General features: G+C 46.5%; 1 protein-coding gene across 2 annotated transcripts in view; it reads right to left on the minus strand.

Annotated features, from left to right (window-relative positions):
- Positions 1 to 17,251, minus strand: part of LOC149428932 (tumor necrosis factor alpha-induced protein 8-like protein 2) — a 45,213-nt gene that overhangs the window by 23,318 nt on the left and 4,644 nt on the right. Inside the window, exon 1 of one of the 2 annotated variants that reach the window (XM_089666925.1) lies at positions 9,314 to 9,411. The exons of the other annotated variant lie outside the window; for it this stretch is intronic. The gene's annotated coding sequence lies outside the window, so the exon portion shown is untranslated. Of the gene's footprint in view, positions 1 to 9,313; positions 9,412 to 17,251 lie in introns of those variants that run through there. 2 annotated transcript variants of the gene reach the window in all.

Genomic DNA, 17,251 nt, shown 5'->3' on the forward strand with positions numbered 1-17,251 from the left:
CAGGCAATCTCCGGCCGGGACCTGGCGGTCGACAACCGTAGCCGCCAATGGTGTCGCACGTAGGGTGACCCGCGCACACACCCCCTACCCGGAAATGCAAAATCACGTATGTATACATGATTTTGTGCAGCACCGCCGCCCTGTAGCAGTATTTATGCTATAGGGCAGCAGGGAAGCAGTTAATTCCCAGTGATCCCGCCTTGTTTCGGGCACTTCCTGTTATAGGGTGACAACGCTCTGTCCCTGTCTGCCAATCGTACTCTTGTGTTGTCACCCTGTCCATTGGAGACATACATTACTATGACATGGTTAACGATTGTCCCCATCAGGAAACCCACCTTGGAAATTTCCATGCAGCCATCGCAGGGGGTGCATGTAGACTGGAAGTGGCTGCAAAGAGGCTGCAGGAGATCAGCAGCACTGAGATGCAGCAAGGGATGGAGAAGCTAAAATCGAGTATTACATTGTCAATGAAACCACTTTGCATTCTACTTTTTAGTGAGAGGCGCTGCAAGCAACCTTCCATGGGAATCTTAGAGCTGCTTGTGCCTCCCGAGCGACTGGATGACAGGCAGAGGGCTGCAATGCAACGCTGGGGCTGCAAATCTGGTTGACAAACAAGCAGGAGGTTTGGCAGAACGCAGGAAGGAAATGTCGACGAGAAGGAGGATGTGGGCTTGTTGTCTCTTCGCAGCGAGGTGATCACAGTGTGCAGATCCATGGAGGAGACGACCCCAACACTGAAATCTATGAAGAACAAAATCAGGGCAGGAAATGATGGGGAATCCCCCCACTGGGGACACCGGCTAAACCACGTTTGATATGGTGGCTAAATCAGCGGCGCTCAACCTTCCTGATATGGGGGGCCTCAAGTGTGGCCCCAAAATCACCACAGGGCCGCACATAGAATAAATGAATATTTGTGGTCAGAGACTGCGGACATAGTACAGGAGATGACCAGAGACTGCGGACACAGTACAGGAGATGACCAGAGACTGCAGACACAGTACAGGAGATGACCAGAGACTGCAGACACAGTACAGGAGATGACCAGAGACTGCAGACACAGTACAGGAGATGACCAGAGACTGCGGACACAGTACAGGAGATGACCAGAGACTGCAGACACAGTACAGGAGATGACCAGAGACTGCAGACACAGTACAGGAGATGACCAGAGACTGCGGACACAGTACAGGAGATGACCAGAGACTGCAGACACAGTACAGGAGATGACCAGAGACTGCAGACACAGTACAGGAGATGACCAGAGACTGCAGACACAGTACAGGAGATGACCAGAGACTGCGGACACAGTACAGGAGATGACCAGAGACTGCAGACACAGTACAGGAGATGACCAGAGACTGCAGACACAGTACAGGAGATGACCAGAAACTGCAGACACAGTACAGGAGATGACCAGAGACTGCGGACACAGTACAGGAGATGACCAGAGACTGCAGACACAGTACAGGAGATGACCAGAGACTGCGGACACAGTACAGGAGATGACCAGAGACTGCGGACATAGTACAGGAGATGACCAGAGACTGCAGACACAGTACAGGGATGACCAGAGACTGCGGACATACTACAGGAGATGACCAGAGACTGCAGACATAGTACAGGAGATGACCAGAGACTGCAGACATACTACAGGAGATGGTCAGAGACTGCGGACATAGTACAGGAGATGACCAGAGACTGCAGACATAGTACAGGAGATGACCAGAGACTGCAGACATACTACAGGAGATGGTCAGAGACTGCGGACATAGTACAGGCGATGACCAGAGACTGCAGACATACTACAGGAGATGACCAGAGACTGCAGACAGTACAGGAGATGAGCAGAGACTGCGGACACAGTGCAGGAGATGACCAGAGACTGCAGACACAGTACAGGAGATGACCAGAAACTGCAGACACAGTACAGGAGATGGTCAGAGACTGCAGACAGACTACAGGAGATGGTCAGAGACTGCAGACATACTATAGGAGATGATCAGAGACTGCAGACATATTACAGGAGATGGTCAGAGACTGCAGACACAGTACAGGAGATGATCAGAGACTGCAGACATGATATAGGAGATGATCAAAGACTGCAGACACAGTACAGGAGATGACCAGAGACTGCAGACATAGTACAGGAGATGGGCAGAGACTGCGGACACAGTACAGGAGATGATCAGAGACTGCAGACATAGTACAGGAGATGGGCAGAGACTGCATACCTACTACAGGAGATGGTCAGAGACTGCAGACATAGTACAGGAGATGGTCAGAGACTGCAGACATAGTACAGGAGATGGTCAGAGACTGCAGACATATTACAGGAGATGGTCAGAGACTGCAGATATATTAGAGAAAACTGAGAAAAAAAATAACTGTTGTCACCGAAACAGGATAAGAGGGAAAACCTTCCAGTGGGGACACCGTTGTCAACTGAGGAAGAGGAGACAACCCCTTTGTAGAGATTTCATCTCAACTTCCTGTGGTGTCACCTGGACAGGAAGTGAAGGGAATGTCCCTCCAATGAGACACAGACAGCAAACAATACAACGACGGAACTCCGATTCCTCCCTACGGTGTCCAAAAACAAAAACAATCTTTAAATCCTCTTACGGAGATCGGGATTTCATCGTAAAAGCGGCGCCATTCCAGATCCACGGACGCCGAGATCCGACCGAAGGGGCGAGCGAATACAGAATGGCTATGACGGGTTTTTTCGCCCTTTGCCCCGATCAGGTGGACCGAGTCCTCCGGCGTTGGGGGGGATGGGCAGCACGGGGCGGACTTCAATCTTATCTTCTGGGAAATTCAAATCCGTTGGCGCCTTCGAGGGACTCCAATGTGTTTGGAACTTCGAGAATTCTGGGAGAGGCGACTTTTTTTTTTGTATTCTCTACGGGAAAGTGAGATTCAAAGATTCCTGCGTGCGTGTCCATGCAGGACCAGAGGAATGAAGGGAGAGCCTTTCCCCGGGACAAAGGGGAAAAAAAATTTGATCGCGGTGTCACTCAAATTAAAAAAAAAAATCTATTTGTACGTTGGGACGTGCGGGAAATCATCGCACATGCGTCTGAAGATTTCCAGCGTGCTGGCAATTTTCTCAGATCAAGCATTTGGTTCTCTTTTCATGAATATCATTTAATGATATCAAATATATTGCAGGAATGAAACACAGAGGTCAAGGGTCAGGCTTGGGGCTGTGTTGTCAGTCCGGGGGGGGGGGGGGGCTTGCGTCTTTTTTTGCCGCAGGATTTACAGCAGGCTGGTGTACAAGCAGCGGCGGACTGACCATTCGAGTGCTCTGGCACTGCCCGAGGGCCCGGGGTCAGTAGGGGGCCCCATGAGATGCCCCTGGTACCTTTTATTGGCTTTTTTGGGTGTGGGCGAGGACACAGGGGCCCCATGTTCCCCTATTGCCCGGGGGCCCCATGAGTTGTCAGTCCGCCCCTGTGTACAAGGCCGCAATGCAAACCTATCAGGACCAACCTGCCATCAATGCCGTTGGCCGGACTACCTCCAGCTTCAGTGCTCTGTGAGCCGCGGACTCGGAGCAAGCATGCAGCCAGTGAAGTCGCAACTCCTGATTCCTGTGCTCCGAGTCAGCCAATCAGATGCTGAGGCCAGGAAGCGGAGATTGATGAAGGGAGAGGTGTTATCTTTTTAGGAGGAGGAATTCAACCGGCCGAATTTGGCAAAACAATAGAATCTGATAATACAAAATCTCGTGTCTGAGGGAAGCTGCAGGACGAGGCGGATCATTCATCGATAGGTCAGATCGCGAAGTTTCCTTCCCTCAACCGGAAGACTTTCCCGCACTTTGCGATGAAAGGTGATGGCTGTTTGATGTTTTCAAAATGAAATAAATTGTGTTGGAACCATGTTTGTCCTGGATTGCTACAGGTCTCTTCTGAATCTCCTATGAATCTCCTATGAATATCCTACGTATCACTTATGAGTCTCTTATGAATCTCTTTCGAATCTCCTATGTCTCACTTATGAATCTCTTATGTATCATTTATGAATCTCCTATGTATCTCCTATGTATCTCTTATGAGTCTCCTATGTATCGCCTATGAATCTCCTATGAATATCCTATGTATCTCTTGTGAATCTCCTATGTGTCTCTTATGTATCTCCTATGTATCTCCTATGAATCTCTTATGTATCTCCTATGTATCTCTTGTGAATCTCCTATGTATCTCCTATGAATCTCTTATGAATCTCCTATGTATCACTTATGAATCTCCTATGAATATCCTACGTATCAATTATGAATCTCTTATGTATCACTTATGAATCTCCTATGTATCACTTATGAATCTCTTATGTATCACTTATGAATCTCTTATGTATCACTTATGAATCTCCTATGTATCACTTATGTATCTCCTATAAATCTCTTATGAATCTCCTATTTTTCACTTATGAATCTCCTATGAATCTCTTATGTATCTCCTATAAATCTCTTATGAATCTCCTATGTATCACTTATGTATCTCCTATGTATCTCCTATAAATCTCTTATGAATCTCCTATGTATCACTTATGTATCTCCTATAAATCTCTTATGAATCTCCTATGAATATCCTACGTATCACTTATGAGTCTCTTATGAATCTCTTTTGAATCTCCTATGTATCTCCTATGTGTCTCTTATGAATCTCCTATGTATCTCCTATGAATCTCTTATGAATCTCCTATGTATCACTTATGTATCTCCTATGTATCACTTATGAATCTCTTATGTATCACTTATGTATCTCCTATGTATCACTTATGAATCTCTTATGTATCACTTATGTATCTCCTATGTATCACTTATGAATCTCTTATGTATCATTTATGAATCTCCTATGTGTCTCTTATGAGTCTCCTATGAATCTCCTATGAATCTCTTATGTATCTCCTATGTATCTCTTGTGAATCTCCTATGTGTCTCTTATGAATCTCCTATGTATCTCCTATGAATCTCTTATGAATCTCCTATGTATCACTTATGAATCTCCTATGTATCACTTATGAATCTCTTATGTATCACTTATGTATCTCCTATGAATCTCCTATGTATCTCCTATGAATCTCTTATGAATCTCCTATGTATCACTTATGAATCTCCTATGTATCACTTATGAATCTCTTATGTATCACTTATGAATCTCCTATGAATCTCCTATGTATCTCCTATGAATCTCCTATGAATCTCTTATGAATCTCCTATGTATCACTTATGAATCTCTTATGTATCACTTATGAATCTCCTATGAATCTCCTATGTATCTCCTATGAATCTCCTATGAATCTCTTATGTATCTCCTATGTATCACTTATGAATCTCTTATGTATCACTTATGAATCTCCTATAAATCTCTTATGAATCTCTTATGAATATCCTACGTATCACTTATGAGTCTCTTATGTGTCTCTTATGAATCGTCGGCTTGCTTTACAACTTACCTTTTTGTGGAGCGGGTCCGGTGTCACCTGGTGCGGACCGCACCCCCCACACCTGCCTCGGGACACCACTGTGTCTATGGGAAGGTTGGACCATTCTTCCAGAAGCACATTTGTCAGGTCAGGCACTGATGTCGGGGGAGGAGGCCTGGCTCTCCGCTCTAATTTATTCCAAAGGTGTTCTATGGGGTTGAGGTCAGGACTCTGTGCAGGACAGTCAAGTTCCTCCACCCCAAACTGGCTCCTCCATGTCTTTATGGACCTTGCTTTGTGCACTGGTGGGCAGTCATGTTGGAACAGGAAGGGGACATCCCCAAACTCTTCCCACAAAGTTGGGAGCATGAAATTGTCCAAAATGTCGTCCTTCACTGGAACTAGGGGGCCAAGCCCAACCCCTGAAAAACAACCCCACACCATATTCCCCCCTCCACCAAACTTTACACTTGGCACAATGCAGTCAGGGAAGTACCGTTCTCCTGGCCACCGCCAAACCCAGACATGTCCATCGGATTGCCAGACAGAGAAGTGTGATTGGTCACTCCAGAGAACACGTCTCTTCTGCTCTAGAGTCCAGTGGCGGCGTGCTTTACACCACGGCATCCAACTCTTTGCATTGCACTTGGTGATGGAAGGCTTGGATGCAGCTGCCCGGCCATGGAAACCCATTCCATGAAGCTCTCTACGCACTGTTGTTGGGCTCATCTGAAGGCCACACCAAGTTTGGAGGTCTTTAGCTATTGACTCTGCAGACAGTTGGTGACTTCTGCGCACTGTGCACTTCAGCATGCGCTGACCCTGCCCTGTCATGTGACGTGGCCTACCACTTGGTGGCTGAGTGGCTGTTGTTCCCAGTTGCTTCCACTTTGTTATAATCCCACTAACAGTTGAGCGTGGAATATTTAGTAGCCAGGAAATGTCACGGATGGACTTATTGCACAGGTGGCCACCTATCACGGGACCACGCTTGGAGTCACTGAGCTCCTGAGAGCGACCCATTCTTTCACCAATGTTTGTAGAAGCCGTCTGCATGCCTAGGGGATGGATTGTATACACCTGTGTCCATGGAGGGGATTGGAGCACCTGAATCACATGATTGGGAGGGGATTGGAGCACCTGAATCACATGATTGGGAGGGGATTGGAACACCTGAATCACATGATTGGGAGGGGATTGGAACACCTGAATCACATGATTGGGAGGGGATTGGAGCACCTGAATCACATGATTGGGAGGGGATTGGAACACCTGAATCACATGATTGGAGGGGATTGGAACACCTGAATCACATGATTGGGAGGGGATTGGAACACCTGAATCACATGATATGGAGGGGATTGGGACACCTGAATCACATGATTGGGAGGGCGGGGCCAATACTTTTGGCAATATAGTGTGTATTTTATTTACGTCTTATGTTTCTCATATGTATCTCGTGTGAATCTCTTATATGTTTCCTAGGTTTCTCTTATGAATCTCCAGTGTATGTTCTATGTGTCTCATATATACTGTAAGTCTTCTGTATCTCCTGTGAATCTCTGATGAATCTCCTGTGTATCTCTTATATATCTCATGTTTCTCTATGCACAGACATCAGCCAAATCACATGACAGGTCGCTCCGGGGTGAACCAGGGGATGGTTTATGTTTCTTATGAATCCTAAATCTATCTCTTATGAATTTCTTGTATCTTTTATAATTCTTCTATGAATCTCCAATATATCTCTTGTGACCCTCTTATATATCTCCAAGTTTCTCCTATGTATCTCTGATGAATCTCCAGTGTATCTTCTATGTATCTCTTACATACTCTATATATCTTATGTATCTCCTGTGAATCTCTTATGAATCTCCTATGTATCTTCTATGTGTCTCTTACAAACTGTATATCTTATGTATGTCCTGTGAATCTCTTCTGAATCTCCTATGTATCTTTTGTGAATCTCCTGTGTATCTTCTATCTACTGTATGTCTTCTGTATCTCCTATGAATCTCTTATGAATCTCCTGTGTATGTTCTATGTATCTCTTACAAACTATATGTCTTATGTATCTTCTGTGAATCTCTTATGAATCTCCTGTGTATGTTCTATGTGTCTCTTACATACTGTATGTCTTCTGTATCTCCTATGAATCTCTTATGAATCTCCTGTGTATGTTCTATGTGTCTCTTACATACTGTATGTCTTCTGTATCTCCTATGAATCTCTTATGAATCTCCTGTGTATCTTCTATCTACTGTATGTCTTCTGTATCTCCTATGAATCTCTTATGAATCTCCTGTGTATGTTCTATGTATCTCTTACAAACTATATGTCTTATGTATCTTCTGTGAATCTCTTATGAATCTCCTATGTATGTTCTATGTGTCTCTTACATACTGTATGTCTTCTGTATCTCCTATGAATCTCTTATGAATCTCCTGTGTATGTTCTATGTATCTCTTACAAACTATATGTCTTATGTATCTTCTGTGAATCTCTTATGAATCTCCTGTGTATCTGTTATATATGTCATATGTTCCTCTATGCACAGACATCAGCCAAGTCCCATGACAGGTCGCCCCGGGGTGACCCAGGGGATGTTTTATGTTTCTTATGAATCCTAAATCTATCTCTTATGAATTTCTTGTATCTTTTATAATTCTTCTATGAATCTCCAATATATCTCTTGTGACCCTCTTATATATCTCCAAGGTTTCTCCTATGTATCTCTGATGAATCTCCAGTGTATCTTCTATGAATCTCTTACATACTCTATATATCTTATGTATCTCCTATGAATCTCCTATGTATCTTCTATGTGTCTCTTACAAACTGTATATCTTATGTATGTCCTGTGAATCTCTTCTGAATCTCCTATGTATCTTTTGTGAATCTCCTGTGTATCTTCTATCTACTGTATGTCTTCTGTATCTCCTATGAATCTCTTATGAATCTCCTGTGTATGTTCTATGTGTCTTTTACATACTGTATGTCTTCTGTATCTCCTATGAATCTCTTATGAATCTCCTGTGTATGTTCTATGTATCTCTTACAAACTATATGTCTTATGTATCTTCTGTGAATCTCTTATGAATCTCCTGTGAATCTCTTATGAATCTCCTGTGTATCTCTTATATATGTCATATGTTCCTCTATGCACAGACATCAGCCAAGTCCCATGACAGGTCGCCCCGGGGTGAAGCAGGGGATGTTTTATGTGTTTCCTATAAATCCTAAATCTATCTCTTATGAATTTCTCATATCTGTTATCATTCTTCTATTTCTGAATCTCTGCTGAATCTCTTATGAATCTCACAAAAGCTTGTCTTGAAATCCTCCTCCGCCACGCTTCTCATACACGAGGTGAGCTCCTGCCTGTCCCGTCCTGACACATTGCCCTGTTAGGTATGTATGTGTCAGAATCCGACCCCCCCCCCCCCGATATCGGGAAGTCAGATTGCACCAATCTCTCCATCTTGCTGTGTATGGGAACGTCTGGCTGTCAGCCTCTCCTATAGGCGCTCTCAGCACACAGAAGAGAAGTCTCCCAGCCGTCAGACCGGCTCTCGTTGCGTGTCGGCGGCTCTACATCTGCAGCCAAACAGTGCGAAAAAAAAAACAAAAAACGAAAACATAAAATCAAAAACAATCCGAAAACGTTTTTCGCAAAAAACAAACGCGGAGATCTCGCCGCCCCGGCCGTTCGGTGTAAAGAGAAGAGGCAGCTGCTTGTTGGAACTTGCCCGTGAAACAAAGAGAGAGGTGTTAGCTTCGCGCATCAAGCCTGAGACATCTGGGGCCCCCCCCCCCCAACCCCGAATTTCCTGCGTCCCCCCCTCCCCCCCCCCCATCACCGCCGACTTACTTGTGGCTCTTCTGCCCCGAGTCCGGCCGCTCGACTCCTTTGGTAGATGGACTCCCGCCTGTGACAGAAGCACAAACTTCTCTGATAAGTTTTCAGGCACTTCCTTGAGGAACTTGAGACCCGTCCCGCCCCCCCCCCCCTCCTCGGCCCGGGGAGGGGGGGGGGGGGAGGGCTGCACAGTCTTATGAGACGGGTAGAACCTGAGCTCGTTTGTCACCAAAAGAATAAAAGATCGACCTACCTGGGGGGGACGCGGGATGGGGGGGATGCTGCGGGGCGCCGTACAGAAACCTGAACCCCCGGCGCAGTTGCTTGTGATCTGGGTTTGTATCAAGTTCCTCCTTTATCAGAGTCAAAGGGACCCCCCCCCCCCCTAAAGTAGTCGAATTAGTTCCTTAGATCCAAATATTTTCATACCATCCTCTATTATACCCATGGCTACTATGAGAGGTAAGAAATGGGCCCGTTTTGGTTTGCCGTTAAATGTGGTTGGGCATGGCACAGCTTAACTGTAAAGAATCCCTTCCTAGTCCATTGATAAAATCATCCTTCCTCCATACACAACCTGTTGAAGATTTGCTGCATTGGTTGACAAGCATTGCCCCGGCCCCCAGTGATGGTATTGAGTTTGGCATTGCACCCTGCAGGACATTCTACAACATAAGAGTAAAGAATCCTTTCCTATACCGACGATAAAATCCTCCTTCCTCCATACACAACCTGTTGAAGAGTTGCTGCACTGGTTGACAAGCATTGACCAGTGATCGGTATTGAGTTTGGCATTGCACCCCGCAGGACATTCTACAGCTTAACAGTAAAGAATCCTTTCCTATACCAACGATAAAATCATCCTTCCTCCATACACAACCTGTTGAAGATTTGCTACACTGGTTGACAAGCTTTGCCACGGCCCCCAGTGATGGTACTGAGCAGGGGAGGACTGACCATTCGGACACTCGGGCTCTGCCCAAGGGCCCGGGGTCAGTAGGGGGCCCCATGAGATGCCCCTGGTACCTTTCATAGGCTTTTTTGGGTGTGGTTTGAGTGTGGGAAATGACACAGGGGCCCCATGATCCCCTATTGCCCGGGGGCCTCATGAGTTGTCAGTCCGCCCCTGATACTGAATTTGGCATTGCTTGCCGCAAGACATTCTACAGCGTAACAGTAAAGAATCCTTTCCTATTCAACAATAAGATCATCCTTCCTCCATATATAACTGGCCTACACAGTGATTAGTGTGAGAGTCATCAGTGAGGGAAAAAGACATGTTGAAGATTTGCTACATTGGTTGACAAGCTTTGCCCCGGCCCCCAGTGATGGTACTGAGTTTGGCATTGCATGCCGCAGGACATTCTACAGCTTAAGAGTAAAGAATGCTTTCCTATACCGACGATAAAATCCTCCTTCCTCCATACACAACCTGTTGAAGATTTACTACAATGGTTGATAAGCTTTGCCCCGGCCCCTAGTGACAGTATTGAGTTTGGCATTGTACGCCGCAGGACATTCTACAACTTAACAGTAAAGAATCCTTTCCTATACCAAGGATACATTCATCTTTTCTCCATATATAACTGACCTACACAGTGAATATCGGAAGGGTCATCAGTGAGGGAAACAAACATGTTGCAGATTTGCTACATTGGTTGACAAGCTTTGCCCCGGCTCCCAGTGACGGTATTGAGTTCGGCATTGCACGTCAGAGGACATTTTATGACTTGACAGTAAAGAATCCTTTCCTATACCAAGGATAAAATCATCCTTCTTCCATACACAACCTATTGAAGATTTGCTACAATGGTTGACAAGCTTTGCCTCGGCTCCCAGTGACGGTATTGAGTTTGGCATTGCACGTCGCAGGACATTTTACGACTTAACAGTAAAGAATCCTTTCCTATACCAACGATAAAATCATCCTTCCTTTATACATAACTGGCCTACACAGTGATTAGTGTGAGAGTCATCAGTGAGGGAAACAGACATGTTGAAGATTGGCTACCCTGGTTGACACGCTTTGTCTTGACCCCTGATGACAGTAATTGAGTTTGGCATTGCACGCCGCAGGACATTCTACAGCTTAACAGTAAAGAATCCTTTCCTATACCAAGAATAAAATCATCCTATCTCCATACACAACCTGTTGAATATTTGCTACATCGGTTGACAAGCTTTGCCTCGGCTCCCAGTGACGGTATTGAGTTTGGCATTGCACCCCGCAGGACATTCTACAGCTTAAGAGTAAAGAATCCTTTCCTATACCGACGATAAAATCCTCCTTCCTCCATACACAACCTGTTGATGATTTACTACAATGGTTGACAAGCTTTGCCCCGGCCCCCAGTGACGGTATTGAGTTCGGCATTGTACGCCGCAGGACATTCTACAACTTAACAGTAGAGAATCCTTTCCTATACCAAGGATACATTCATCTTTTCTCCATATATAACTGACCTACACAGTGAATAGCGGAAGAGTCATCATTGAGGGAAACAAACATGTTGCAGATTTGCTACATTGGTTGACAAGCTTTGCCCCGGCCCCCAGTGACGGTACTGAGTTTGGCATTGCACGTCGAGGACATTCTACGACTTAACAGTAAAGAATCCTTTCCTGTACCAACGATAAAATCATCCTTCCTCCATATATAACTGACCTACACAGTGAATAGTGGAAGAGTCATCAGTGAGGGAAACAGACATACCGTCCTTTATTATACCTATGGCTACCAAGAGCTGAAAAGTTTCCTGTTTTTCTTTTTAGAAAACTATGGCTTGTGGCCCAGCTGAACCGTAAAGAATCCTTCCGCCATAATAAATGACCTACACGATGCTTAGATAAAGAGTCACCAGTAGGGGAAGCAGGCATTTGGAAGACTTGCCACGCTGATTGACAAGCTCTGCACAGACTTTGCCCTGACCCCTGGATGAAGGTACTGAGCTGTTACAGCAAAGAATCCCTCCCTAAACCAAATCCTCCTTCCTCCATATATAACTGATCTATACAGTGCTTAGCAGAGGAGTCACCAGTAAAGAAAGAAGACGCGTGGAAGGAATAGCGGCAGATAAAAACGCAAGCGAATAAAAACTTCGGCCCAAAATCCTCCAATCAGAACGGGAAGGGCCTGTTGTGGGTGGAGTTACATTCTTCCATCTCTGGGCGGGGAGAGCGGTTCGTTTCTCCTCCCCCGCCTTGTGAAATATCCTGAAACTCGATGCAGACGCAGGAAATGTCGCCATCGCCTTGCGGTTCCCTTCGTTGTAGACCGAGCGCCAGTCAGGCCGCGGCGCGGATTTTAAAGGCCAAGGAGGTCTGCGATTTCCACCGCGAGAGCATGCGATGAGAGCCGCATTCTCCGATTCCCACCGCGGCGTCCAAAACTCGCCGCGCTGGGGTCAGCCCACACCATAGAAACGCGGTCCGGATGCGTTATGGATGCGTTTCTGCATGTGCAATTTTGGCGAGTTCCGGTTCTTTTTTTATACGTTTTTGACACATTCTCGTGCGTTTTTGATGCGTTCCAGTTCCTGTTTCCCCTCTCTTTTTCTTCAATTTAAATAGGGACATGTGTGTTCCAGTGTGTTTTTGATGCGTTTTTGACATGTTCTGGTGCATTTTTGATGTGTTTTTGACACGTTTCGGTGCGTTTTTGATGTGTTTTTGACATGTTCTGGTGCATTTTTTACACATACCTCTCTTTTTCTTCAATTTAAATAGGGACATGTGCGTTCCTGTGTGTTTTTGGTGCATTCCCGTGCGTTTTCGATGCGTTTTTGACATGTTACGGTATATTTTTGATGTGGTTTTGACACATTCTTGTGCATTTTTGATGCGTTCCAGTTCCTTTTTTCCCCTCTCTTTTTCTTCAATTTAAATAGGGATAAGTGCGTTCCAGTGTGTTTTTGATGTGTTCTGGTGCGTTTTTGATACGTTTTTGATGAGTTCCAGTGCATTTTTGATGCGTTCCAGTTCATTCCCCCCCTCTCTTCAATTTAAATAGGGACATGTGGGTTCCAGCGTATTTTTGGTGCGTTTTTGATGTGTTTAATTTAAATAGAGACATGTGTGTTTTGGTGCGTTGCAGTGCATTCTGGTGCATTTTTTATGTGCTTTTTACACATTCTTGTGCGTTTTTGATGTGTTCCAGTTCCTTTTCTCCCCTCTCTTTTTATTCAATTTAAATAGGGACATGTGCGTTCCAGTGTGTTTTTGGTGCGTTCCTGTGCGCTTTTGATGCGTTTTTGACATGTTACGGTACATTTTTGATGTGGTTTTGACACATTCTTGTGCATTTTTTATGCATTCCATTCCCTTTTTTCTTCAATTTAAATAGGGACATGTGCGTTTCAGTGTGTTTTTGATGTGTTCCGGGGCATTCTTGATACGTTTTTGATGCGTTCCAGTTCCTTTTTTCCACCTCTCTTTTTCTTCAATTTAAATAGGGACATGTGCATTCCAGTATGTTTTTGATGCGTTATTGACACGTTCCGGTGCGTTTTTGATGCGTTTTTGACACATACCAGTTAATTTTTTCCCACCATATCGCCTACTTTCTGTGCGTTTTGGCTGCAGAAAAAAAAGCAACTGAAACGCATGTCGTGTGAACTGGCCCTTGGGGCTTATTCACATGGACAGCTGGAGGAGGGCGGGGGGCGGTAACAGCGGTAGTAACATGCAGACTCCACACAGCTCAAATAGGAAAAGTGCATTCAGGTGTGATGGTGCGTGCGTGCGTGCGTCTCTGTGCGTTTCCCATGCATACCCACGTTTCGTGCGGTGGGTAGCTCATTCATTTCAATGGGCTGCCCTACGCGCGAGAAAAGCGCAAAATAATTCCCTGACACTTTTAAAATATCGTGCTGCATTTCCATTCCAGTCCATGTGGGGTGTTTCTGCCCCTTCTTGGGGTGTTCCTGTCTACTATGGAGTAGAGTGTTCCATTCCAGTCCATGTGTGGTGCTCCTGTCCACCTTCGAGCAGGGGAGTTCCATTCTTGCCCATGTTGGGTGTTTGTTCCTGTCCACTTTGGAGTAGAGAGTTCCATTCCTGTCCATTTGGGGTGTTTCTGCCCCTTCTTGGGGTGCTCCTGTCCACTATGGAGTAGGGGAGTTCCATTCTAGTCCATTTGGGGTGTTTCTGACCCTTCTTGGGGTGTTCCTGTCCACTATGGAGTAGAGTTTTCCATTCCAGTCCACGTGGGGTGTTTCTGCCCCTTCCTGGGGTGTTCCTGTCTACTTTGGAGTAGGGGAGTTCCATTCCTGTCCATTTGGTGTGTTTCTATCCCTTCGTGGGGTGCTCCTGTCCACTTTGGAGTAGAGAGTTCCAATCCTGTCCATGTGGGGTGTTTCTGTCCCTTCTTGGGGTTCTCCTGTCCACTTTGGAGTAGGGGAGTTCCATTCTATTCCATTTGGGGTGTTTCTGTCCCTTCTTGGGGTACTCCTGGGAACATTGGAGTAGGGGAGTTCCACTCCTGTCCACGTGGGGTGTTCCTGTCCACTATGGAGTAGAGTGTTCCATTCCAGTCCATGTGGGGTGTTTGTCCCTTCTTGGGGTACTCCTGTCCACCTTTGAGCAGGGGAGTTCCATTCTTGTCCATGTTGGGTGTTTGCTCCTGTCCACTTTGGAGTAGAGAGTTCCATTCCAGTCCATGTGGGGTGTTTCTGTCCCTTCTTGGGGTGTTCCTGTCCACTTTGGAGTAGGGGAGTTCCACTCCTGTCCATTTGGTGTGTTTCTATCCCTTCGTGGGGTGCTCCTGTCCACTTTGGAGTAGAGAGTTCCAATCCTGTCCATGTGGGGTGTTTCTGTCCCTTCTTGGGGTTCTCCTGTCCACTTTGGAGTAGGGGAGTTCCATTCTATTCCATTTGGGGTGTTTCTGTCCCTTCTTGGGGTACTCCTGGGAACATTGGAGTAGGGGAGTTCCACTCCTGTCCACGTGGGGTGTTCCTGTCCACTATGGAGTAGAGTGTTCCATTCCAGTCCATGTGGGGTGTTTGTCCCTTCTTGGGGTACTCCTGTCCACCTTTGAGCAGGGGAGTTCCATTCTTGTCCATGTTGGGTGTTTGCTCCTGTCCACTTTGGAGTAGAGAGTTCCATTCCAGTCCATGTGGGGTGTTTCTGTCCCTTCTTGGGGTGTTCCTGTCCACTTTGGAGTAGGGGAGTTCCACTCCTGTCCATTTGGTGTGTTTCTGTCCCTTCTTGGGGTACTCCTGGGCACATTGGAGTAGGGGAGTTCCATTCCTGTCCATGTGGGGTGTTTCTGTCCCTTCTTGGGGTACTCCTGGGCACGTTGGAGTAGGGGAGTTCCATTCCTGTCCATGTGGGGTGTCCCACGAGTATGGGAGTTCCATCTAGGCTTCTATAGGGCCCGTGTCCTGAGACTGGAGATGGTTGGAGATGATCCCATGGAAATTTCTGAGGCCGTAACACGCAGGACTATTACAAAAAACATGCAACGCCGGATGTAAATCAGAATCGCAGCCGCCAAACGGAGGTAAGTGCCCATCTGTGGGGAGTGAGGGAGGGTAGGAGGAGTCAGGAGACAAGAGGGATCAGTGCAATCTATTTGAAGGCGTACTTACCCTTTAAGCCTGACGTGATTTTGCAGTCGGCTAGTTTTGGAAATTGCTTTCCAGCCGCCTAATTAGGTGAAAATTTTGCAAGCCGCGATAATCCGATTCCCCGAACCAATTACTAAATATCAAATACACAAAATCAATTACCGAGCATGAAAAATCGTTAACCCCCGGAGTGCCGCGCAGAGTCATTCGGTCCCGCCTCGGTTTCCGGCCACAAACCACGCCAGAAGCGTCGGAGGGTCACTCCACCCATAACCAATACTACAGAAATGGCCGAAACTTCCACTACGTTCCTGATTCTGCGGCCAATGCCTTCATCTTCTGTCCTCCCAGTTGGGCCTTCAATGAGCACCTGCACCAAGGCCGCCGGTGCAGATCTCCTCGGTGCAGATCTCCTCGGTGCAGCACTCCTCGGTGCAGATCTCCTCGGTGCAGATCTCCTCGGTGCAGATCTCCTCGGTGCAGCTCTCCTCGGTGCAGCTCTCCTCGGTGCAGCTCTCCTCGGTGCAGAGGTGCCCCAAGATATCCCCAAGAAATAAATTTCGCAAAATTTAGAGAACACAGAAACACAGAAACATCCCAAGATGTGGACAGGAGTGGAACTTCCCAACTCCAAAGAGGACAGGAGCACCCAAAGAAGGAGCAGAAACACCCCACATGGACAAGGATGATACTCCCTACTCCAAAGTAGACAGGGACACTCCAAGAAGGTGCAGAACCCCCCCCCCCCATGGATAGGAATAGAACTCCCCTACTCCAAAGTGGACAGGAGCACCTCAAATGGACTGCAATGGAACTCCCCTACTCCAAAGTGGAGAGGAAAACCCCAAGAAGGGACAGAAACACCCCACATGGACAGGAATGGAGCGCTCTACTCCAAAGTAGACAGGAACACCCCAAGAAGGGGCAGAAACACCCCACATGGACAGGAATGGAACTCCCCTACTTCAAAGTGGACAGGAGAACGTCAAGAAGGAGCAGAAACAACCCAAATGGACTGCAATGGAATACCGCTACTCCAAAGTGGAGAGGAACACCCCAAGAAGGAACAGAAACACCCCACATGGACTGCAATGGAACTCTCCTACTCCAAAGTGGAGAGGAACACCCCAAGAAGGAGCAGAAATACCCCACATGGACAGAAACGGAACTCTCCTATATCAAAGTGGATGGGAGCACCCCGTGAAGGGGCAAAAAACACCTCACATGGGCAGGAATGGAACTCCCCTACTCCAAAGTGGACAGGAGCAAACACTCCACATCAAAAAGAATGGAACTCCCCTTCTCCAAGGCAGACAGGTGCACCCGAAGAAGGGGCAGAAACACCCCACATAGACTTCAAGGAACTTTCTACTCCAAAGTGGAC

This window comes from Staurois parvus, unplaced genomic scaffold (genome assembly GCF_062004578.1).
Source record: "Staurois parvus isolate SC_StPar_1 unplaced genomic scaffold, SC_StPar_1.0 ptg002913l, whole genome shotgun sequence".
Classification (NCBI taxonomy): Eukaryota; Metazoa; Chordata; class Amphibia; order Anura; family Ranidae; genus Staurois; species Staurois parvus.